The following is a 25615-nucleotide window of genomic DNA, read 5'->3' on the forward strand; positions in this document are numbered from 1 at the left end:
GCTCCTTTCATTCCAGACAGAAACTTGCTTACTCCAGAGATGAGGGCACATCCTGGCTCCAATATAAGCGGCAAACAGGCCAGGGTACAAATGACAAATACTGAAAGATATGAGAGGAAAAAATTGAAACATGGCAAATAATTCTTTCATTGAGAAATTTTTGGTTATGCATACATTCAGAAAACATAAATGTATTGATAATGACTTTTTAACCCAATGCTTTTGTCTAATTTTATTTTTTGGTTAATAAATAATTCCCTGTCCAGGCAGCTCCCTGGAATGCCTTATTCCTCCAGATCTTTCCTAATTAAGATGAAGGGATAGGAAATAGGATCCCTTCAATGTTTCCAAGCTTTTAGAATAATTTATATTGGATACATGAAGGAAATATGTTCAGACAATTAGTCCAATTGTGTAGCTCCACTTTCCATGTCTTATTAAGAAATAGCACAGTATTTATGTGGAATGAATGAGAAAAGCATGGGATCAGAAGTCGGAAAATCTGGACCAGAATTCTGAGTCCACCACTAACTGAGTGAATTTGGGGGAACTACACAAGCTCTTTATTTCTCTTCCCTTATCAACAAAATGAAAATAAAAAGCTGTGGTGCTGAAAAAAATGTGAGATGTTTTATGCCAGGTTCTAACTGTTCTTCACAAATGTTGTTTTATTTGCTTCAGTGCCTGGCCCCAATTTCTGTGATCAACAGGTAAGCAATAAACACATGTTGAATTAGTGTTATCTGGAATTTTTGTTTTTCAGTGGTAGAACTCTACGTAGTATGTAGGGAATGATTACTAATCAGTCTTAAGTGTTACCAAAGTTAAAAATGTATTTTGGGAAACCAAATCAGATTACCTTCTATTCTAATCGTAAAACTCTTAGACATTTGTCCCCTGAAGACACCCTTAGACAAAAGATGTAGCCAAATGCATGTATAAAACTTACATAAAAATATACTAAAAATAATAAGATACAAATATATTTTTAAATGATTAATTCTTTAGCAGAGCTCATATTAGAATTTACTCAGCTTTGATTATGCAGTGTCTAATAATTTATTGAATAATTCTTACTGTTGGCTGGCCACTAGGAATTGTTTTAACATTTAACATTTAAAGTACAATGTTAACTTGCTGAAGTGTTTATTTTTTATCAAAAAAATTCAATATGACCATACACTCAAATAATACACTACAAAATGATTAGTTTTACCAGTAGGGAATTTTTGGCTGTAAATGTTACACCTGTGAAAATATACATTGCAGTCTTTTGCAATAGGTTGATTAATCAGTTGTTGGCGTAACTAGAGCATATTAAGATCTGACTAATCTAAAATTCTTAAAATCAAACACGTATTGAATATATGTTAGGAGCAGCATTTGTAATAGAAAACCTAGGGTTAAATACTATGCAAATATTATACTGGATTATTTGTCTGGTGCAGTGTTTTATCTTTAATATAATAATTTATCTATAATTTATTTTAAAATTGTAACTAAATATTAATTCTCAAACTAAAAAATTGAGTGACTTAAGAGATGGGGATAGGATTTATAAGTTGTCTATGGTCTTGCAGTAAGTCTGGTGGATATAGGCCTTGGCAATTACCCTTGTACAAAATAAAATAAGAATATAATATTGTTAAGTGGATTATTCATTGTTAGGGATATAATTGTTGACATTGGCTGGCAAGTTTATAATTACTTATTAAAATTCAATAATCAGTAATTGAAATATAATCATAAATCATATAATGATGATTAATTTCACCATCTGGATTTTTACAACCACTAATTTTTACATCTGGATTCTGAGAAGTCTTTAATTCAGTAAAAAGCATACATGAAAATATCCCATGAGGAAAATAGATCTAATTTTATTAAAAATGTAACTTTCCCATTGCTTCTTTCCCTTTTGGCTAAAATCTACTATAAAAATAAAACTCTCCCCAAATTTTAGTATACCTGATGACATAGCAATCAAGTTTGCTTGTTCGTTTTTTTCCTTTGAAGACATTGAATAAAATCCAAGAACCACTTAGAAATTTGTTCTTGTAAAGAACCGTGTTCTTGTAAAGAACTTTTGAATTAACCTTATTCAGCCTTTCTTAAAAAAAATACTCAGCTTTGACTATGTGATATCTAACAATGTACTTAATAATTCTTAATGTTGACTGGTTACTAGAAATTGTTTTAACACTTAAAGTACAATGTTAACTTGTTAAATCGCTTATTTCTTATAAAAATTCAATATTACCACACACTCAAATAATACACTACAAAATGACTAGTCATAAAGAAGGAATTTTTTTGGCTCTAAAAATTGCATCTACAAAAATATATATTGTAGTCTGATTTTTGACTAATTGTGTTTTTTTTGTCCTAAAATAATGTAAATGCTAACGAGCCAAGTTCACACTCCACAAATGCTGAGCCAAGTTCACGCTCTCCCAGCTAAGAGGAGAGGAGGACCCTGTTAGAATAACAAAAGGGAAATAGCCCATTTAGTCAATTCATTACATATTTATTGAGAACTTATTTTGTGCCAGGGAATATGCAAGGTGTTGGGGAAGTTTACAATACAATAGATAAGACAAATATTCCAATACAATGCTGCTCAGACTGTAATAAGTGTTGTCACAAGAGGAAAAGGGAGCTACAGATGAAAGCAAACCACATGCGATGAAGAATGAGTGGGATTTTAACAGAGGAAGATGGATGACATCATTCCTGGCATAGTGGGAAATGCTGGGAGAACAGTGAGCAGACTTGCTTGGCTGGAGAGCACAATGCTGTAGCTGTAGGGTAGCAATGGACAGGGCCAGGAAGATTAGATAAGAGCTTGAATGTGGGGGACCCTGAATGAAAGGCAAAAAGTTTCCAAATTTCAATGTCCAAACAGTTTTATTGGAACACAGTCATATCTATTTGTTTACATATTGCCCACAGCTGCTTTCAACCTGCAACAGCAGCAGGGTTGAATAATATCAACAGAGAATATATGGTTCACAATACTGAAAATATTAGCTGTCTCACCCAGCACAGCAAAAGTTTGCCAACCCTTGACCTACAGTGTATACAGTTTGGTATCTGTGTAGTGAAATAGATTCTCATAGATTCTCACATCTATCACCTCTGGGCATGTTTACACAGTCTGAGCAGCATTATATTGGAATACCTATCTTATCTATTGTATACATGCAGCACCCTTATTATTATTTTTTTTTTTGAGATAGAATCTTTCTCTGTCACCCAGGCTGGAGTGCAGTGGCATGATCTTGGCTCACTGCAGCCTCTGCCTCCTGGATTCCAGCGATTCTCCCGCCTCAGCCTCCTGGGTAACTGGGATTACAGGTGCACACTATCACGCCCAGCTAATTTTTGTATTTTTTAGTAGAGACGGGGTTTCACCATGTTGGCCAGGTTCGTCTCGAACTCCTGACCTCAGGTGATCTGCCTGCCTGGCCTCCCAAAATGCTGGGATTACAGGCATGAGCCACTGCGCCCGGCCATGGCTGCAGCACTTTTAGAGGGCAGTTTGACAATAGATATCAAAGGCCTCAACATATTCAAGAAATCTGCATGTTACTTTGCATCCTTCAGGTGATTCTGCTGCAGGTGGTTCTGAAACCACATTCTAAAAAATAATGTTCTCTGGTGTCTCTACTTTGAGACTCTTTCTATTGAAAATCATTTTACAATACGTGTTACTGGTGCTTCCTAACTTGGAGAAGATTCCTAGGTCACACTTTCCTACTAGTGCTGGTGTTAGGTGAAGTATCTTCAGTAAGGAACTGTTCTTTCAGCACCATGACCTTCAGCTCCTTCTAAAAGCAGTTCACACACCTGAATGCAGTCTGGAATTATGGGTCCCTCTTCAAAGAGCAAATCCTTAGAACTCAGAATTCTCTCTTTTAAATGGTAAATAGCCTCATATTGATTGAAAATCTTACAACTTTGGATTTGTCTTAATTTCATCAGAATATTCAGACTGGTTTTAGATTTTTAAATTTTCCTCGAAGAGTGTGTTTTGACCCTCCTTTGAGAAGCAAAAACTTACAGGTTCACAGTCAGGAAACATATTCTACACATAGCTCTTATTGTATAGTATCTTGTCTTAGTTTTATTGTTTTTTAAGCTGGAAAACTTTGCTTTAAAATTCACTGTTAATTCCAGAGAGTTTAAATTGTGTTCCTTGTGTTTAGAAGGACACACACCAGCCTGTGCAACATAGTTAGACCCCCATTTTTACCAAAAAAAAAATTTTAAATTAACTGGTCATGGTGGTGTACTACTATAGTCCCAGCTACTCGGGAGGCTGAGGTGGGAGGATCGCTTGAGCCCAGGAGGCTGACGCTGCAGCAATTATGCCACTGTAGTCCAGCCTGGGTGATAGAGAGAGACCCTGGCTCAAAAAAGGAAAAAAAAAAAAAGGACATACATACAATCTAGGCTGAGGTTAGCAATTTAATTTATTCAGTTGCTCCCTGTTTCCAAATCTGAAGCAAACTGATGTTTTAGCTAATATTTCTTTTTGTCCAAAGGCAAAGTTTGAGAATGCTTAGGAAAGGCTAATAAATGAAAAAGAAAAGAGAAAGTTACTGGTTAAGTAAAACAGTCTATATGTTTCTGCCATCTTGTACCAAACAACTTTTGTTCCACTTCATGGAAGCTGACAATGCAGGGGTTTGAATTCACATGAGGTGTAATCAAGGTGGTCCAGTGTGGATTACAGAAATCAGATGTACAGTATTTAAAAAGAGATTTTTATATGGATTCAGCCTATGTAGGCATGTTGTTACGCACATCTAATGCATCAGTCACTGTAGGATCTCTCAACATCATGGGAGAGACAAACAAATGAAATGAAATGCAAATGAAAATATAGCCTGCTAAATAGTACCAAAAGGGTCAGCCCAGACACAAGACACATAAAGCCATCTCTAGAGGGTAAGGGAAAGTGACTTCTGAAGAATGAGTAAGAAGAAAAGTGGTATTGAAGGCACACACTACAGAAAAGAAGAAAAGAAGATTCTATGTAGGACACCAGTGGCAAGAAATAGCTTGGCTGGTTCTTGGAATTGCAAATAGTTTCCTATGAGCAGAGTGGGAGAAGCAGAGTGTGAAGAGTACAGTGAATAGACATGATATATGTAGGTGAGTATGTACATACAATTTTGAACACGCAAGAATATTGTATTAGTTTAAAAATAAAAAAATGTGAAAAGTCTAGAAAAGGTGGTTCACAGAGGAACAATAGGCATAAAAGTACTCAGTGCCTGGTAATTGCTCAATAAATGTCAGCTATTTTAGTAATGCAAGTGTGCAATTTAGGTTTTCTGAGATAGGATACTTTATTTGCTCTCCAGTTTGATCTAGAACAAAGAGCAAAATCTGGGTGGGACTTAATGTGTCTTGTGGGTCAGGAAGGAATTTGATGTAATGGCTAAGAGCCAGACTGACTTGGATTCAAATCCAGGTGTTAAATATTAGTTCTGTGCCCATGGGCAAGTTTTTAAAACCTCTCTAAGCATTTTCTCATGTGTAAAATGAAGATAATAATGTCTCATTCGCAGAGCTGTTGTGAGGGTTAAATGTAATAATATATGTGAAATAATTAGCACAAATTGACTGGTGCAGAGAAAGCATGCAAAATGGTTGCTCATGTGATTACAAAAGTAGATAGAGGACATGTGGTGGAGATTGGGGAACATTCCCAGAAGATGCATGGTGATAAGGACAATTGTCTCAGCTGGATGTGAATTCATCTTGCTGTGGCGGGTCTGTTTGTAAAGAAGAATAATCCCATGGATGAATAGGCAGCCAGCCAAGATGGCTTGATCCTCCTCATTGGGTCTAGCCAGGAAATCTGTGTGTGAGTAGAATGTGAATCACCTGCTTACTGTAAATTAATTATTATTATTCACTCAGCAAAGAGGAAAAGATGCTTGGTCAGAATTAATCATCTAAAAAACCGTTATTTTAAATTCATTACATTTGAATATGGTAATGAGACATTTGTCACTTTTATAACTCTTTGTGAGGGAGGGTGTCTGTTGTAGGATAGAAAAGGATTAACATATAATTTTTAGACTGTGCCTTTCTTTTTTTTTCTTTTCCATATTTATTAAAGCCTAATATAATATCTGCTGTATATCCCCACTTTACAGACAAGAAAACAGGCTTCGAGTTTGAAGTGATTTACAAAGGAACCACATTATTCTTAAGAACATGAAATGGTGTTAAAAATTCAGACCTTTCTGACTCTAACCAATGGTACTCACGTTAGAATCGCTAGAACTTTTTATAACTATTGAAACGCAGGGGCTGCTCCTAAAGGTTCTGATTGAGTTTTTCAGAGGTAAACAACTCCCAAATATGACATTCCTTGGTTGAAAACAACCTCCCTTTTAAAGGCTTGTTATGTATGTGAGTTAAACATTTTCAATATGAATATGCTGAACTGGGAAACTGAACTGAATAATAAATGGATCTTTTTTTCTCTCCTTTGCTTTAGTCAGTTCAGGGCATTTGAGAAACAGGTTAAAAGCAGGGAAAATGAATCCAACTATTTATGCCATATTGAGGGAGGGGGGAATAGTTTTTCTCCCCCCTGACCTTTATGATGAGTCATTGATAGCCTTACTGTGGTGACTTTTTAGCCTCATCGGAGAACAAATCCCTCCATACATTCTAAATAATCGAACATTATCTCACACTTGAATGTACTTGGTTCACATCGCTTAACCAGTTGAACTTGGAGGCTTACTACTCCAAATGAAAGGTGAACCAATTTATCATGATTTTTTATGTCACTGAATAGACAAGAATTTTGAAAAGTGGTCTCTTGTCCTGTAAAATTGCAATGATCATATACTCTTGTATCTCCTTAGAATCACCCTCTCTCTCTTTCCCTCTATTGCACTTACTTACGCCAAGTGCTAGCCTTGGAGGAGAGATAGAACAAAGAGTGACTCAAAACTGGTTCTTCATTCAAGTGCCTCCATGGCTCAAAGACTGGAAGGGATGAGAAAATTATTCCATTTTTTAAATCTTCTAAAGCAGTGAGTCTTAAAATTGGGATAATCCTAAATCTTTTTATGTAGTTATCAAAAGTAAAGTAACTAGAAGAACTTATTAAGATATATATATAGATAGATATAGATATGTATAAAGTATATATACTTTAAACATTTAGCTATCTTGACCTCTCCGGGCTTATGAAGTCATAATTAAGAAAACTGAGGGCTTGGCACAGTGGCTGACGCCTATAATCCCAACACTTTAGGAGACAAAGGTGGGAGGATTGAGCCCAACAGTTTGAGATCAGCCTGGGCAACAGGGCAAGGCCTTGTCTGTACAAAAAATTAAATTAGCTGCGTGTGATTGCACACACCTGTAGTCCTACCTACTCAGGAGGCTGGAGCAGGAGGATCACTTGAGCCCAGGAAGGTTGAGGCTGAAGTGAGCCATGTTTGTGCCACTGCACTTCAGCCTGGGCAACAGAGCAAGACCCTGTCTCAAAAAAAAAAAAAAAAAAAGAAAGAAAGAAAAAAGAAAATTGGCATTATGTGAAAAAAAAAATATGATTTTCATCTTTTACCTGTGGATATGAACAGATAAAACAGACCATTCAAAAGTGAAATTATGCATTAAAATCTTTTTTCATTTGTTCTGATTTAGACAAGACAAAAGCAGTCTAAAAAATCCAAAAAACAGAAACAGAGCAAAACAATCTATCACCCCTATGAATAAAGAATGCAAGCACTGTGATTGCTTCCCTGAGATATAATTTCTTTCCACCGCCCATAATTCGCAAATAGCAGTGTGAATGCAGGTAAACATTGCTCCTCCCATTCCAGCTTCCCACATGAATCTGATGCTTCCTTGTTCTACCTCTATTTCATGGGTTCTTTATTCTCCTGTTTATCTTTATCTTCCAGACAACCAATCAGAGATATCTATAAAAGAAATTACCATTATCTGGCCAAAAACATAGCTGGGAAAATGTGAGGTTACGAAGGATTCCAAAATGACTCAGAAAATACACTGGCAGGAATTGGCTAGAAAGGATTCCATATTGTTACCTTGAAAATGGATCTCCCAAGACAAAAATGTCCCTGATATTTGTGCCTCAGCCCCATTTGGTATTGGGTGTCAGAGAAGAGATTTGTAGGAAATCCTGGGAGGGTGCGGTGGGATGGAAGTGGAGGAGTGATGTCTAAAAGTGAGATAGAGAGAGACGGGATGGACTTGTCTGTCAATTAAGATCCTTGGTTTGAAAATCCCAGGGTGAACATTTAAATGCCTTGTTTTCAAAGTGGGACAAAAATTGCAGAATAATATCTCAAGTAAGCTAGATTCTACTCCTTTTTATCAATTCAACATTTTCTCCTATAAATTAAACCATGGCTATGAATTTGAGACATGTGATTAGTAAAGTTTTGCTGTATTTAACCGCTAGAATTCAATGGGTTCCAGAATTTACTTACATGTCTCCTTACTGATTAATAATATACATAGATAATATTTATTGAGCTCTTACTAATGTCGTGCCGGACTCTTATTGACTCCAATAGGGATAGCACCATGTCCGAGGGGCCAAGGAAACCCAGAGCCAGCGAAGAAGACATAGGATCAATTGAGGACTTTACATACAGGGAGGTCCAGGAGCAGGGGACCCAGACAGGAAAACCACTACCGTTTGTAAAAAGGATGTAATTTATAAAGCATTTTTATTCAGCAACTTCCACCTAGCAATCACCATTCAACCCAAAACAAAGAGACCCATTTCTCTCTATGGCCTGCATTCCAAAAATATGGGCCAGGAGTTTGGATGTCCTTCATAGATTGGAAGTGAATCTCCTGGTTGGCTGCTCCTGGATCCCTTAGCTCAGAACTTCAAAGACACATTCTTCTTAGACCACAGGGTCATTCTCAGTGTATGCTTAAATTATTGCTATCAGGTGTGTCTGCTGTAAAAGTGTATGTTACATATAATTGGACGTACTCATGTAATCCTTACAACATCCCTGTAAAATAAACAGTATTATCTCCTCTGCAGTACAAAAGGGAAAAATAGCTTGCTTCAGGTCATAGAGCTCAGGGAGGAAAAAAGTGTTAGATCTTGAACCTGGGTGTCTGACTCCAGACCTCTATTCTTAACTACTACACTATTTCCTGAACTCATATCTATGGGGATTTTCCTCTGTGTACTTTGATGAGCTGAGCAACTCAATGTAATTCAGCCTTGTTAAAGTATAATTTTTGAAAACAGGTAAAATCATGATTCTCATATAGACTTAAAAAAAAGGATATGTGTTAAGAATTTTGTTTAACAAAGTAATGAGAAAAATAGAATTGTGTTAAAAATCAGTAAAATCATAAAACAGACACATTTATAGATCAAGAATATTGAAATGAATGTGCAAATATAGGCAAAAGTGGACTCTCCCACAATGAAAGATGGAAATCATTTGAAGCTCTACTGAATAGAATTTGCATGTCTGTAGACAAGAATTTTTTGACATTGCTATTATTTTTCTACAGCTTACAGAATTGTAGTTCCCACAGAAATGGAACAAGAGAACACTAGAAAGACGTGCTATAGACAATACATAGTTGTTCACTGAAGTGCAAATTTTTCCCTACAATACTTGTAATTCTCCCTTGCTCCTTAAACTCAGGAAGACTTCTATACCTGGCAAGTATAAAAGGTATTTGGGGAGATAGGCATGAATAAAAAATGTCTTAAAAACTACCAGAACAGAAATATATAAATACTTTCAATAAGGCAGAATGTTAAAGAATATAATAAAGAGAGGAGCAGTTCATTTGGCTCTGGGGATCTATTGGAATTTCTGTATAAGGGGCATTTAGGAGAGGCAGTTGAGTTGGAAGAGGGGGCTGGAGGCTATCCTGAAGTTGATTTTAGATACCACTTTACATAAAATTAACAGAGTGTAGACTATCTTTTTTAAAGAATGGGACTGAGTTTGTCAGAGACCATAAAACTCTCCCAAAGCTGTCTTGTGTACTGCCCTCGAAATCTAGAAAAGCTCTTTAGAGGAAACGTTTAGGCTGACCTGGAAGGCAGCAGGAAAATGTAAAAGTGCTATCCAGAGAGAGGGGCATCTTGATCCAAGGTAAAGACACTAAGAGAGGGGAGGTGACTTCAGAATGGGAGTGATAAGAATGAGGCAGTAAGAGAAAAAGAGTCTGCCTCAAAACCAAGTGCTCCCCGAGCCTACACAGGTCAAGGTACCTACTGCTTTTGTTTCCTTTGACAAGGACTTTAAAACCAGGATCTTCTTCTGTCTTAAAGCCAGAGCCCTGGTCCCATAAAAATAGATACTCAATATGTATTTCCTAAATGAACAAAGTATGGAAAAGAGAAGGAAGGAAGAAATAAATGAAGTATGGAACCAAATCTAGCTTTATCTAGGCCCTCTGTTTTTCTCCCCACTAAAATTTCCCAAGCTTTACTGTTTCAGGAAAGCGCTCACTACAAAGAACCACCCTTCACTTGTGATTCAGTGGAGGTCCACCTCCACTCAGCCTCATGAGTCCCTTGTCTAATTTTCTCAGTAAAACCATGGGCCCCTTCCTTTTCTTTGAAATATTCTTCATTAATAAACATTTTTCTTATTATAATATACTGAATAAAATCATCTTTTTAATCATCCCATGCATTTTGTCTTTCACGGTTGGAAAGAAGGGAGTTCAAGACCCAATGTCTGGGCTTGAAGAACCCTTCTGTGGATTAATACAGCATAAAGACATGCAAACCCTTAATTTGTTTTAACTGCATCCTTTTGATACACATGAAAGAGCAGGGACCATACTGATGCAAATGCTTCTTATTATAACTTGGCCAAGAAAGAACTACTGTTGGTGGCTCTGGCGTGTGTGCATCTTTGTCTTTGAAACCGGGCAAGTTCAGGGACTTGTTTGAAGCTTCCCTATTTGGGGAATAAGGCATATAATGGAGGGTGTTTTTTCTTTTCTCTCTTGGATGATGGGCTAGGGAAAAAATTTGAGTTGATTAAATTATGGCATCAACAGAAAGACCAGTTTGTAGTGATAAATAAGCATGTGTTTATATTTATCCAATGAAAGTGTCCAAGATGTGGCTAGAAGTGGTTGTAAACAACAAAGCTACCTTTGGCCTACTTAAGGAAAAAACAAAATTAGGTAAATTATTGGAGGGATATCATTTAACTCAATCCTTAAAGAAAAAGTCGAAGTGTTAAGTGCCATTCTGGGATGTAGATAGTAGAAAATGAATAGGGGGGATGAATGAGCTCTGACTCCTTTCAGTGTAGATGTCCCTTTTCCAAAGACTCAAATTCCAGGAAGAGTGCATCTGATGGAGGCCTTGGATCACACGCTCACCTCCTAGGCAGAGAAGATCCTGATCAGTTGATTGATAGTTCTACAAGATTAGCCAAAGGGGGAGAAACTATGCAGCTAAATGGGGATGGGGGAGGACTGTAACTAGGAGTCAAGGATTTGGGGCAGGTAAAATAGTAGCCTTTACATAGAATTACCAACATATGACCCAACGATTCAACTCCTATGTACATATATACCCAGGAGAAATGAAAACACACATTCACACAAAATCTTATACACAAGTGTTCAGAGTAGCATTATTCATAATAGCTATAAAGTAAACACAACTGAAATGTCCACCAACCAACGAATGGATAAACAAATGTGGTTTGTTCATGCAATGAAATATTATTCAGCCATAAAAAGGAACAACGTATTGAGGAACTTTGAAAACATTATGCTAAGTAAAAGAAGTCAGACACATAGTGCCACATATTGTCTGATTTTATTTATATGAAATGTCCAGGATGGGCAAATCTGTAGAGACAGAAAGTAGGTTAGTGTTTGCTCAGCACTGCAGAAAGTAGGAGTAGGGATGAAGGAGGGTGAGGTGAATATTGGCTGCTAATGGATATCAGTTTCTTTTAGGGGAAACAAAGCTGTTTTAAAATTATATTGTTATAGTTGCACCAACCATGGCAACCGTGTGAGTGTATGAAAAAACATTAAACTGTATACTTTAATTGTGTGAAGTATGAATTAATTGTAATAAAGCTGTTCATAAATAAGCAGCTTTATTATTACAATTATTGGAATGAAAAATTTGGTTGTGATTAAATTTATTGTTTTTACTTGTTGGGAAAGTAGGTAAAAGCTGCTGTGGTGTGATCTTCAGAGATGAGAAATAAGGTCACTAGTTTGTTGCAGTTTCTGAAACATTAAATACTCCTTTACATTAGGGTGTCATCTTTCTGTTAGAAACAGCTGGCCAGGCACAGTGGCTCACGCCTGTAATCCCAGCACTTTGGGAGGCTGAGACGGGCAGAGCATCTGAGGTCAGGAGTTAGAGACCAGTCAGGAATTAGAGCCTGGCCAACATGGTGAAACCATGTCTCTACTACAAATACAAGAATTAGCCACTTGTGATGGCGCGCACCTGTAATCCCAGCTACTCAGGAGGCTGAGACAGGAGAATCACTTGAACTCAGGAGGTGGAGGTTACAGTGAGCCGAGATTGCACCACTGCACTCCACCCTGGGACTCTGTCTCAAAAAAAAAAAAAGAAAGAAAGAAAGAAAGAAAGAAAGAAAGAAAGAAAGAAAGAAAGAAAGAAAGAAACTGCTACCACCAGGGTGGTTTCTTAGTTAACATTACAAGTCATCAAAAATAAGTGTGGATTATTCTGTCAGGCCCTTTCAAATGTGTTGACCTAACTAAAACATGCCTTATCTGGAATAAAACTTACATGAGGCTGTGTGCAGTACTAAAAAAAAATGCCTGCTAAGAAGTGAAAAAAAGGCCGGGCACAGTAGCTTATGTCTGTCATCCCAGCACTTTGGGAGTCTGAGGTGGGTGGATCACTTGGGGTCAGGAGTTCAAGACCAGCCTGACCAACATGGTGAAATCCCGTCTCTACTAAAAAAACAAAATTAACTTGGCGTGGTGGTGTCTGTCTGTAATCCCAGCTACTTGGGAGGCTGAGGCAGGAGAATCATTTGAATTCAGGAGGAGGAGGTTGCCGTGAGCCAAGATCATGTCACTGCACTCCAGCCTGGGCAATAAGAGCAAAACTCTGTTTAAAAAAAAAAAAAAGTGAAAAAGCCTGAACTGCTGCCATTGATATACTACTGATATATTGATATATACTTGGTATAAAACTGAGGATAAGTTCTTTTTCTTCTGTGGTCCTTAGTTTCCTGATCTGGAAAAGGAAAGGGTCAAACTAGATCAGTGGTTCTCAGAGATTGGTTTCCCATTAATGGTTGTGATTTAATATTTTCTCAAATAAAATTAAACAAAAAAGTGAACCAATATAAGGAAAACTCTGGGAAAATAGTTGTATGAATATTGTGTAGATATGGCAAAAACCATGAAGTTAATATAATTACTGAAATTTGGCAAATGCTACATGATACATCCTGGTTAATTGCAGTGAGAGGTGGCAAAATGCGTTGGCTACGAACACCATTACTTTGTAAAGCTATCTCTCTCTCTTCCTCATTTATTTGATTTATGACATTAGGTTTTTAAATAATAGTGTTAGTAATAATAATGATCTTTTTTTGAGTGTCTATTATATGCTAGTCCCCACAAATGAAGGGAAAGTTCTGGGAGGCCTTATGATGAGCCTGTGGTTTAGGTGATAAAGGAAGACCTCGCTGAAGAACAGAGACTGGAAGGATGTTGGAATTTAGTAAGATGAAGGGCTATAGGAGCACTTTCTATAAGACAAATGGCACCTATGAAGGCCTAAGGTTGAAATCAAACATGCGGTCCCCTCTAAAAACTAATAAATCCTCTGGGATTGCAGCACAGAGAATGAAGAAGAGAATTAAATCAATACCCAGGGCTTACTGAGCACGTACCTCACTGCTCACACCATGCTATGTGCTTTGCTTATTTCATTCAAGCCACACAAAGGCTGTATGGGGTCAGTATCATTATTCCATTTTATAGATGGGAACTAAAGCTTAAACTTAAAATGTCTTAAGCTGAGCACAGTGGTGGATGCTAGTCATCTCAGCTACTCAGGAGGCTGAGGCAGGAGAATGCTTCGAGCCCAGTTCGTGGCCAGCCTGGGTAATATAGTGAGACCCCCATCTCTTATAAAATAAAATAAAATAAAATAAAATAAAATAAAATAAAATAAAATAAAATAAAATAAAATATTGCTTGTGGTTACAGAGCTAGTAAAACATAAAGCCTGGATTTGAACGCAATTAGTTTGCCTCCAGAGCCAGTGTGTAAGTCGCTACACAATACTGACAGCTGACTGCATGTGAGTCATCTCAGCTCCTCCAAAGTGTGGCCATCCTTTGATTTTCCTTTGCCCAGCTAGGATGACACATTGATTTAGCAATAGAGTACTTGTTCTCTGATCCTAGATAGGAAGCCTATTGTTAAAATAAACAGACATTGAAAGCATAACCAAAACTATTAAAATTTCATAAGCAAGCTTTATCCAAGATTCTGTACTGGGGATGAATATCAAAAGGACTTATTATGAAATCATATCTTTTAAAACTTCCATATAATTTTCTTCTCCTTAACCTAGAGTTGAGAAAGGTAAAAATAACAGAGTTTTGTTTTCACTAGGAAAATAGTATAGCCTTATTTGGGACAAGAATTGAAAATGGACCTTCAGTCAATTTTTGTGCCACAACGTGATTTGGTGCAGAAAAAGCAAGAAGTCATTCATCACTATATTTAAAGAGATTTGTCTAAAGCTATAAAACTTCTTGTGGTTCAATATGTGCTCATCGTAATAGGCTAAATCTCTAATAATAATAAATATTACTCATCCCATTGTTAATGCTCAAAAGTTCCATATTTCATACCTCTAACTGCATTGCTATTGAACAAAGGATGAAGACAGTAATACAATCTGAGAATTATACCCTACCCAATTCCAACTTCAACAGATGGAGCAACTGACCCAAATGCTTTAATTCTAGTCCAAGCTTGAAAGAAAGCCCTCTCATTAATGTTTGGGCTTACTATCTTACCACTGGAAAGTCGAAAAGAAAAAAACAAAAATAAAGGCAATGTTTACCCAAGATGGCTGGGAATTGAACCTACATTTTGAATAATATTGTTATTCTTTTGGCCTTTTCCTAAGAGGCATTTTGAAATAAAGTCATAACAGCTAAGAAGCCCTATTATATTCTCTTAAGTTAAATGCTTGTTGGGAAAGAGAAACATTCAGGAAATTAGAAGATTAAGAATCTAAGTGGTTTTTCCTTTTTAAAATATGACCATTTTGATGATTTCAATACTCTACAAAGAAATGATTTGTATTCACTCCACTCTTTTCAGTTTTTACTTCTCTGTGTTTGTATCATGATTAACGGTGATTTAAGTATATGTCCTTGTCAAGAGCCTAGAGAAGATGATTTAGGATTATGAACTGTCCTTGTTTGCCCAGAAGTGAGGGATATCCTGGGACGCAGGACTTTCAGTGCTAACGTGAGGACAGGCCAAGGGAAATCAGAATGGTTGGTCATCCTAAAATGGTGTTTCTTTGGCCTGGTTACAGATCTTTGCTTAAGTAAACCAGAGGAGACTGCCATCCCTTGTCTACTAAGTCATAATCTCCTGCAAGCCCAGGCGTTTTTATTATCTTCAAAAGCTTCCCAGATTGTTCTGATAGCAAGCCAGATCTGGGAGTTTCTAAGGTGGTGCAAGGTGTTCCTAAATAGAATTGTTGAATTTGTCTCAAATGGAAAATGCAACTGATATACTATTTTTTAAAAAATTGTAACATCTCTAAAGTTAAATTATATTTAAAAACAAAAACAATGGCTTCTTTAAGAAGAGAGCCTGCTATAGTCTTAACATTTTACAAGGTACATACTCTTTTGAAACTGGGCGTTTGTCCAAGACACCAAAGACTAAAACATTAGCTACCTATGCAGCTTTGAGAAATTTGGGGTCTACATTTAAACTGGATAATCTTTATCCCACTTCATCACATTTCCCATCTCCCAGGGAGAAAGAGATGGGAAATAGAACTCTAAACAACTTCCTTCACTCAGAAGCCTCAAATAAATTGCTGTCTTCTCTTGCTTTTTACTTTAGATTCCTGACTTAAAAAAAAATGCTGAAGCTTATAACTTTCTATTATAAAATAAGTCATACTTTTCAAAACATTTGAAAAATATTTTTAAAAAGAAAGAAAAAGCTTATCCAACGAACTACCTTCCCTTCGACACAACCAGTCTTAATATTCTGGTGTGTTTCTTTTTTACATTATTCCTATGTATTGCTTTTTAAAAATATATAATATAGCTATGATTATACTATGTATACAACATTACATTTCACCTTTTAAAAAAATTCACCATTGTAGTATAAACATTACCATGTCATGACAAACCCATCACAAATAGTTATTTTAATGGCAAAATGATATTTTAAGAGGATGCATGTAGTTCATTCGACAAGGTTCTTGACTAATTTTCAAGAGCAATGCCCTAAAAATAATCTACCAAATGCTGGTAGATCATTATGAGATAGATGCCCCAAAACTATAATCTAATGAAGAATCACTGTCCTCATAGTTAACCTACAACTAAAGTCTTTCCTTTAGGTTAAAGAATGAATACTTCCTTGAGACTATTTTCTTGTTTTGGTATTTTATTGGGGTTGCTTTTAATTTAGATGATAGAACAGTCTCAGATGGAATTTTAAAAAGAAAAAAAATCACCTATAACTCCACTGCTCTAAGAATGCCACTCCAAGATGTATATGCATAAAGATATTTACACAGGTATAATCATACAATGCATGCAATTTTGTGTTCCTTTTTTCCACTTAATATTACAGCTTCTTTGCCATGTTATTACATAGTCCTTATATTTGTCATTTTAATGGTTGCATAATCATCTACAAGTTATTGCTTGTGGCAACACAGTTCCTTTAGGTTTGAGAATAGGCAACAATTATGTGGAATAATTGGGAAAAAGTTTATTTAAACATGTGCTAAAGCAGTGATTTTCTAATTTTGATGCTTGATGTGCCCCAAGGGTTATCGTGGTAAGGGTGATGAGGAGACCAATCAGGTACTACCCAATAATCCTTTAATTAAAGTACTTCTCTTTTAAGTTTCCTTTTTGAAAATAGGGCTTAAAAAAGTAGGAGGAGAAAAAAAGGATAACATTAAATAATGCAACATTTATGTAGAGCATGCCATTTACCAACTATGTGACATTGGGCAAATGCCTAAGTTTGCTTATCTATAAAATGAGGATATTACTTTTACCTCATTCATTGGGTTGTGGTAAAAAGTAAATAAATATATATGTAATAAACATATATTGTTAGAACAATGCTTGATGCACCACTGTTGTATAAGCGTTTGTTGATAAATAGAACACTGGAAAAAAAAAAAAAAACAACAACAACATCCAGCCAGCAAACCTAGAGTGCATTCAGGTTTGTGAACTTTAAACAAGAAGTAGAGCAAGTAGAGACAGTGGTAAATCTGCCAATGGCCATAATAGCCCCAAATCAGAATAAAGGTTAACCACAGGCTTCAGGGTAAGAATACCTAAGTTTATAATTAGACTCTGATACTTCATACTTTGTGACTTTAGACAATTGATTTCACTTCTCTAAGCCTCAGTTTTTTTAATCTGTCAAAGAGTGGTAATAATATTAACTGCATCTTAGAGTTCTTGTGAGCAGTGAATGAAATAATTCCTATAAAGAATTCAGCTCAAGACCCGCCCCATCTTATCTCTTCAATAGATAGTTAAAATCATCCTAGGTACAATGCATTTTTGATCAATTACCGGGTTTCTTTGGGCCACACCCACAACTTGTTTTATCTTAAAAAGTGCCAAATATGTTCCATATGGTGTCCAGATGGCCAAGATGGAAAAAAACTTTCGTTTCACTTTTCAATTTGCAAATGGACTTATATTTGGAAATCCAGGCTGATATGTCTCCAGAAGTCAGTGTGCCAAGACATTTTCTGTAATTGCAGACAGTAGAGTCTGGGGAATAATGAAGATCTTATGAAAGGCACTGCCTTAGGAGTTAGGTGATTCAATTCTGGTCCCAATTTTGTCCCAAACTTGTTATATGACCTTAAATACATCAGTTTTCTTCCTTACCTTTAAATTATCTCCTCCTGAATATGGTGGTTGAACAATAGACAACCTCAAAGGTTTTCTTATCTCTATAATTCTTATTTAGCAAAAGGGTCTGTGCCATTTTAAGAAACCTTGAGGTGGTCATGCGCAGTGGCTCACGCCTGTAATCCCAGCACTTTGGGAGGCCGAGGCGGGTGGATCACGAGGTCAGGAGTTCAAGACCAGCCTGGCCAAGATGGTGAAACCCCATCTCTATTAAAAATACCAAAAAATTAGCCAGGTGTGGTGAGGGGCGCCTGTAATCTCAGCTACTCGGGAGGCTGAGGCAGAGAATTGCTTGAACCCGGGAGGCAGAGGTTGCAGTGAGCCGAGATTGGGCCACTGCACTCCAGCCTGGGCAACAGAGAGAGACTCCATCTCAAAAAAGAATCCTTGAGGCATTAAGGTTTTGTGGACAAGGAGTTACATTTTACAGAGCAGTGTGTAACTTCGGTGAAGATCGTCATTTCTAGATCAGTCATGTTGGCTCCCTCTTTCCTCTCTATGGGAGTTATCACAAAATTAACTAGAATTTAACGGATAAATTCCTGAAGTACACGAATGGCAAAAGTTTCTGCCCCTAAAAAAATATTTAATCCAGATATTTGCATTTGGAGTTCATGCATTAACTTAAACACTCCTTGTCTGTTAAACAAAATAAATTACCACCCCACCTTAACATTGCCTCTGGCTCACAGCAGAGGGGAAAAACATTTTTGGTTTGTAATACAGTAAAATTACAGAATGTTTGCCTTATTTAGTCATGGTCTGGCTGATTCACTCCGACTGATATTGTTTAGAATGAAAACTTGACCAGATGTTCAGTTAAGTGAGCTAGAAAGATTAACTCTCAGTCCTACCATGTTATCTTGAAGGGTGGGTGTAGTCATCTCCAAAGAATTTCCTGAAGTTGGACACAAAGGTTACTGATTATAATTACAGCTAACACTTTGTTAAATACACCCAGTGTACCAAGTGCCATCCTAAGTGCTTCAAGTGTATTAATTCGTTTAGACACACAATAATCTTTAAAGAGAGGTACTACTACCCTTTTTCATGAGTGAAGTCACTGAGTCTCCGAGACTTGAAACAACTTGCCTAAGGTCACTCACCTGGTACATGATAAAGGCAGATTTGAAACTAGGAACTTTGATGTCCATGCTTTTAAAATTTTGCTGAGTCCATTGCTTTATGCAGTTTCTTGTTTTTGACCCAACATACTATTAAGACTTGAAAATACTAGACTCATTTCTAATTTAGGAGTGGGCGAAGAGGAATTTGAACTAGTATGAGTAGAAAAAAATATAGTACCTGATCCAAGGGGAAGGAAGAATGATAAATTTTGAAGAAAACACATATATACCTGATTAGAAACCTCTTGCGTTACCAAAACAACATCTCTACTGTTTATCCATATTTTAAAATAATTTGAGGAGTGTGAAAAGAACTAAAGTTTAGACCTTTACTGCTTGTCTGCACAAGATAGCTGGAATGTTTTCTTGTTATGATCAAAGCCAAATGAATAATATTCGTTGCTGCTTCTTGGTTAACCTTAAAAAGAAGCAAAAAGAAATTCTTAGATTCTCCTCATCTACAATGAAATCCAAGATATTGCTTTGTTTGGGGATTTGTTGGAATTATGATTCTGGTTCTTCACTGACATTCTTCTGAGCTTAATTTAATGTCTGAGAGCTCCTTTGTCTTTTGTTAGCACATATTCTCCAATAATATAAAGAAAGCATAACATACTATCCATTTAGGTTTTAAAACAACAAAGTAGTTTGAAAAGTATGTTGATTCTGGCTGGAGCAATTTGGATAGATTCTCCCAAATCTGGGTCTGAGAACTCATAATGTATTTGAAAGGCATTACATCTAACTCAAACTCAATTCCCCATACTTTTTATCCCTTAAATCCAAGGGATTATGTTAAAAATATTTGTAATATAGCATACTTTTTTTTCTGTTCTTGTCTCAGTGATGATATTCCAATTCGTTTGCATGCAATGAAAGCTTTTGTTCATATCATTAGGATCCTGTAAAGTTGCATCAATTAGCTATGACATCTGAATACATGCAATTTTGTTGGTTTAAGCATGTGTTATGATGTGGATTAATAGCTTCAGTAATGGGACAAGAAAGATCACAAGGGTAGCAGCTTTGACACAAGTATAAAAACTCTGCTAATTACAAGCAACAATAGAAAGTAAAACTCAGATTAAGACTTTGATTAGCTAGGATATGGTTTGTCCTGAGAGTAAAATAAGCCATCTGTATTGTGCCTGTTATTTAAATACAGAATTTCTTCAATAGGGAATGATCTGTCTTTTATCACCTTAAATTTCTTCCCTTTTCAAGAGTTTGTTAATTCTACTAGGAAAAAATTATATGTGGTCAATGAATAAAACATAAAAAAGTAGAAAAATTACGCAGGGTCTCACCATTCTTACACCACTTAAATTTTAGCACACTTCCACTTACTTATAATTATGTTCTGCATATCAATACTGCATCCTTCATTTCATTTATTTTTTATTTTTAAAATTTTTTTTGAGACAGAGTCTCACTCTGTTGCCCAGGCTGGAGTGCAGTGGCGTGATCTTGGCTCACTGCAACTTCCACATCCCAAGTTCAAGCCATTCTCCTGCCTCAGCCTCCTGAGAAGCTGGGATTACAGGCATGCACTACCACACCTGGCTAATTTTTGTATTTTTAGTAGAGACAGGGGTTTCACCGCGTTGGCCAGGCTGGTCTCCAACTCCTGACCTCAAGCGATCCAACCGCCTCGGCCTCCCAAAGTGCTGGGATGATATGCATGAGCCACCACGCCCGGCCTACACCCTTCATTTCAAAAGCTGAACATTAAATTGTCTGAATTTTATTTGTGTATAGAAACATAACTCCTCATGGTTTTCCCAATAGTCTTTTGAGTGGATGTTCCATATTTTATCTACTTGGTCCTATATTTCTAAACAGTTAAGGAGTTTCCAACTTCTCTAACCTAATGAATAATAATTAAGTATTCATCTTTATGCCCAAACATTTCCTTTTTAAGATTATTTCTTTGGATTAGCTTTCCTCAAGTGGAATCCCTGCTCAAAAATGTTGTATTCTAAAGTTTATTGCAAGTAAACATATTTTATCAGCTTATCCTGACTTCTTGCAATAAACTTGCCCACAATTATACTATTAATTGGTTTGTCCGATGACCAAAATGAAGTTTGGAAAGCAGAAAGTCGCTGTTCCCTAAAAAGATTCTGAGTTTTCTGGTGCTTTAACCAGAGTTTCTGAATTTCTTTGAAACAGTTTTAACTCTCTGTTTTGGCATGTGTTTCTGTCATGTACCTAAGTCCTTGAGTTCATTCACTACAAGGCTCTGGCTTTGATCTCCAGCTCTTTCCACCTAAATGAATTTCCTCTTGTGACCCTAGTCTCTGCCTCCCTCCTGGTGGGAGTGGATGTTGTGGTTATTTTCCCACATTCTTCCCATGTTCATTCTGTTTTCTCTGTGTCAGTCCTTTGGGCAATTGGCCCTACAGCAGCTCTAGAGGTAATTCCTGATTAATCTAATCTGTCCTTCACTTGCTCACCACTCCATTGAAGCTGCTTTGATCATGTCATCAATGACCTCCATTTTGTTAAATCCAATAATCAATTCTCAGCTCTCAACCTCTTAATAGCATTTGGCATAGTTAATTACATGTTCTTCCTGGATGTACTTCCTTCGCTTGGTTTTCAAGACCTAATCAAGAAAATGGAAACTGCTGCCCATGGTGGCTCATGCCTGTAATCCCAGCACTTTGGGAGGCCGAGGCAGGTGAATCACCTGAGGTCAGGAGTTCCAGACCAGCCTGGGCAACATGGTGAAACCCTCTCTCTATTAAAAATACAAAAATTAGCCAGGCATGGTGGCGGGCACCTGTAGTCCCAGCTACTCGGGAGGCTGAGGCAGGAGGATTGCTTGAACCTGAGAGGCGGAGGTTGCAGTGAGCTGAGATCGTGTCTTTGAACCACTACACTCCAGCCTGGGTGACAGAGTGAAAGCCCATCTCAAAAAACAACAAAAACAACAACAACAAACCAGAAACTATTCTTAGTATTTGACCAGAGGGAACTTAATGCAGGGTCTTGAGGACACAGACGACAAAAGAGCTAAAAAGCCAAATGGGACATAGTGAGGCAGACATTGGCAACAACAGAAACACAATACCAACTTAGGCTGGAGGAATAAAGATGAGAGAAGCTGGTAGCAGAGTCCATGCGCTGGGGTGACTCATCAGAAGCTGGAACTATGCACGGTTTGGCTGGCAGAAGCGAGGAGCCAGGGAAGAGATACAACTACTATTAGAGATACTATACTAGAGAGGGAGATATAGCCCTTGCTTTATCCTTTGCTTTTTCTCTCCTATTTCTAGTCACTGCCCTCAGTAAACTAATCCCAGCTGGAAACCAGCTAACAGGAGAGTCTTGGAAAAGCAGCCTGCAGGTGTCAATCTACTGCAGAACAGACCACAGTGGGGAAAATATGAAGAATAGGTTGAGGGTCGACAGGTCCAAGTCTGACACATCGAACTTCTTTTGTTTGTTTGTTTGTTTTGTTTCTTTTTTGAGACAGGGTCTCACTCTTTTGCCCAGACTGGAGTTCAGTAGCATGATCTCGGTTCACCGCAACCTCTGCCTCCCAGGCTCAAGCGATTCTCCTGCCTCAGCCTCCCGAGTAACTGGGATTACAGGCATACACCATTACCGCCCAGCTAATTTTTGTATTTTTAGTAGAGACGGGGTTTCACCATGTTGACCAGGCTGGTCTCAAACTCCTGACCTTAAATAACCCACCTGCCCCAGCCTCCCAAAGTGCTAGGATTATAGGCATAAGCCACCATGCCCGGCCTAACTTCTTTATCCCCTACTTTACTGGTTGCTCCTTCTCAGTCTTCCAGCTGACTCCTACTCTTATCCCTAACCTCTTAATGTCAAGGTGTCCTAAAGCTCAGTTGTTCTGTCTTCTGTTCTGGTTATCCATAGATAGATGTTTAGTACCACTGCCCTCCCTCTCAGCCTTACATATAACAATTTATTGCTACTTCTCATATTTCTGTGGGTTGACTAGGCTTAGTTGAGTAGTTCTCTCTTGGGATCTATCATGAAGTTTGTGGCAAACACTGTGATTTATCAATCAGATCCCACTTTAAAAATGAAGAACAGGTCAGGCATAGTGGCAGATGCCTGTAATCCCAGCATTTTGGGAAGCTGGAGCAGGGGATCAATTGAGCCAAGGAGTTTGAGACCAGCCTGAGCAACAAAGCCAGATCCCATATCTACGAATTTTTGTTTTTAAATAGCTGAGTGCAATGGCATGTGTCTGTAGTCCCAGCAGCTCTGAAGGCTGATCGGGGAGGATCCCTTGAACCCAGGAGTTCAAGGTTGCAGTGAGCTATGACCTTGCCACTGCATGCCAGCCTGGGTGACAGAGCAAAATCCTGACACCTGCCCCCCTCCAAAAAAAAAATATATAGTCTCAGTTGCTGGGAGTATGGCTGACAGTTGGCCCTCAGCTGTCAGTCTCTTTCAGGAAATGCCTCAACTTATGTAGGCCACCTCATGCAAGGTTTCCCACCCCAGTCAAGGTAGCTCACATCCAGTGACTGATGATATGGGGATATAAAGCCCAGCCTTCTCATTCCTTAAGAAACTAGGTAGACACAAATCATTTATTTATTGATGGGACAGTAGAATTGTTTAGGTACAGACAAGAGATAGATCTAACAAGGTAGGCACTCCAAACATATTTGTTGAATCAATGAGTGAACTGATGATCTTTATTCAAATCCCAATTTAGTAAATGTTTGACTTTGTCAAGTGCATTTTTTTGTGTTGTTTTGTTTTGTTTTGTTTTTGTTTTTGTTTCTTTGAGACAGGGTCTCAGTCTGTCCCTTAGGCTGAAACAGTGGCATGATATCAGCTCACTGCAACCTCTGCCTCCCAGGTTCAAGCGATTCTCCCACCTCAGCTTCCCCAGTACTGGGACTACAGGCATGTGCTACCACGCCTGGCTAATTTTTGTATTTTTTGGTAGAGATAGGGTTTCACCTGGCTGGTCTCAAACTCCTGGCCTCAAGTGATCTGCCCACCTCTGCCTCCCAAAGTGCTGGGATTACAGGCGTGAGCCACTGTGCCCAGCCAACTTTGTCTAGTTTTTTAAATCTCTTTTAGCCTCAACTTATTTCAGCTACAAAATAGCAATAAGCAGGATTACACAAGATAATGTACATAAGGCGCTTAGCACAGCACAAGCACAGAGTAAATGCTCAGTAAATAGGATCTACTTTTATTATAGTACTTGACAGCTTCAGAGCTTTGAACAAATTGCTAAGAGACGTAAAAGGAGAGTCGACAGAAAATAAGAGAATTGAGTTCACTAAGGAAGTTGCTGCTGATGATTTCACAGCATTACAGCTTCTACTTTGCCTTATTCTTGTTTATTTGTAGGTCTGCTAGAGACATCCAGAAACTTCCCTGCTAGCTGAATATATGAATAGTTCTACACAATACAAAGAAGTATATAGTTACTTATATAAGTAGTCAGATTGCTGTCACATTCTACTCTGAGGACCCTAAGGTTTGCATAGAGATACCTGAAGACAATCATGTTCTATAGCTCCATTTTTATATACTTGATGCATCAGGGATCCTCATAAGATTTTATTTGTCACTGCTCCCTTCCTTCAAATATTTGAAAACATATTAGCATTGGAAAATTATAGAAATATTAGTGATTCATTTATTCATAAATTTTGTAGGTGCTGGATATATAGAAAATGAATAAACAAAGATGTAGTCCCTGGCCTAATTAAGCTTAAGTCTCATGAGTGAGGAGGGTATTAAAGGAGCAAATGCACAATAAATATATGACTACAAGTTGTAAGCAGCAATGAAGATGAGGTTTTTTTGTTGTGAGTTCTGGTTATTAAACTAATAAATATTTTCAGGGCTAATGGCATCACCAAATACAGAAATGACTAGTGACTAAACTTGAATCCTTTTTACATAAAAGCTTACACATTGCTTACTGTTTTGTTTGTTTGTTTTTTGAGACAGGGTCTCGCTCTTTCATTCAGGCTGGAGTGTAGTGGTGTGAACATGACCCACTGCAGCTTCAAACTCCTGAGATCATGAGATCCTCCCACCTCAACCTCAGTTGCAGGCACGCCACCATGCCCAGCGAAATTTTGTATAGAGACGAGGGTCTTGCTATGTTGCTTAGGCTTGTCTTAAGCTCCTAGCCTCAAGTGATCCTCCTGCCTCAGCCTCCCAAAGTACTGGGATATAGGCATGAGCCACTGTACCTGGTGCTTACTATTTTCTTGAAAGAATCTTATTCAAATACATTTCAACATTGAATCTAAAGTAGCTAATTTAAAAAAA

The sequence above is a fragment of the Pan paniscus genome, chromosome 4, assembly GCF_029289425.2.
Source record: "Pan paniscus chromosome 4, NHGRI_mPanPan1-v2.0_pri, whole genome shotgun sequence".
Taxonomy (NCBI): domain Eukaryota; kingdom Metazoa; phylum Chordata; class Mammalia; order Primates; family Hominidae; genus Pan; species Pan paniscus.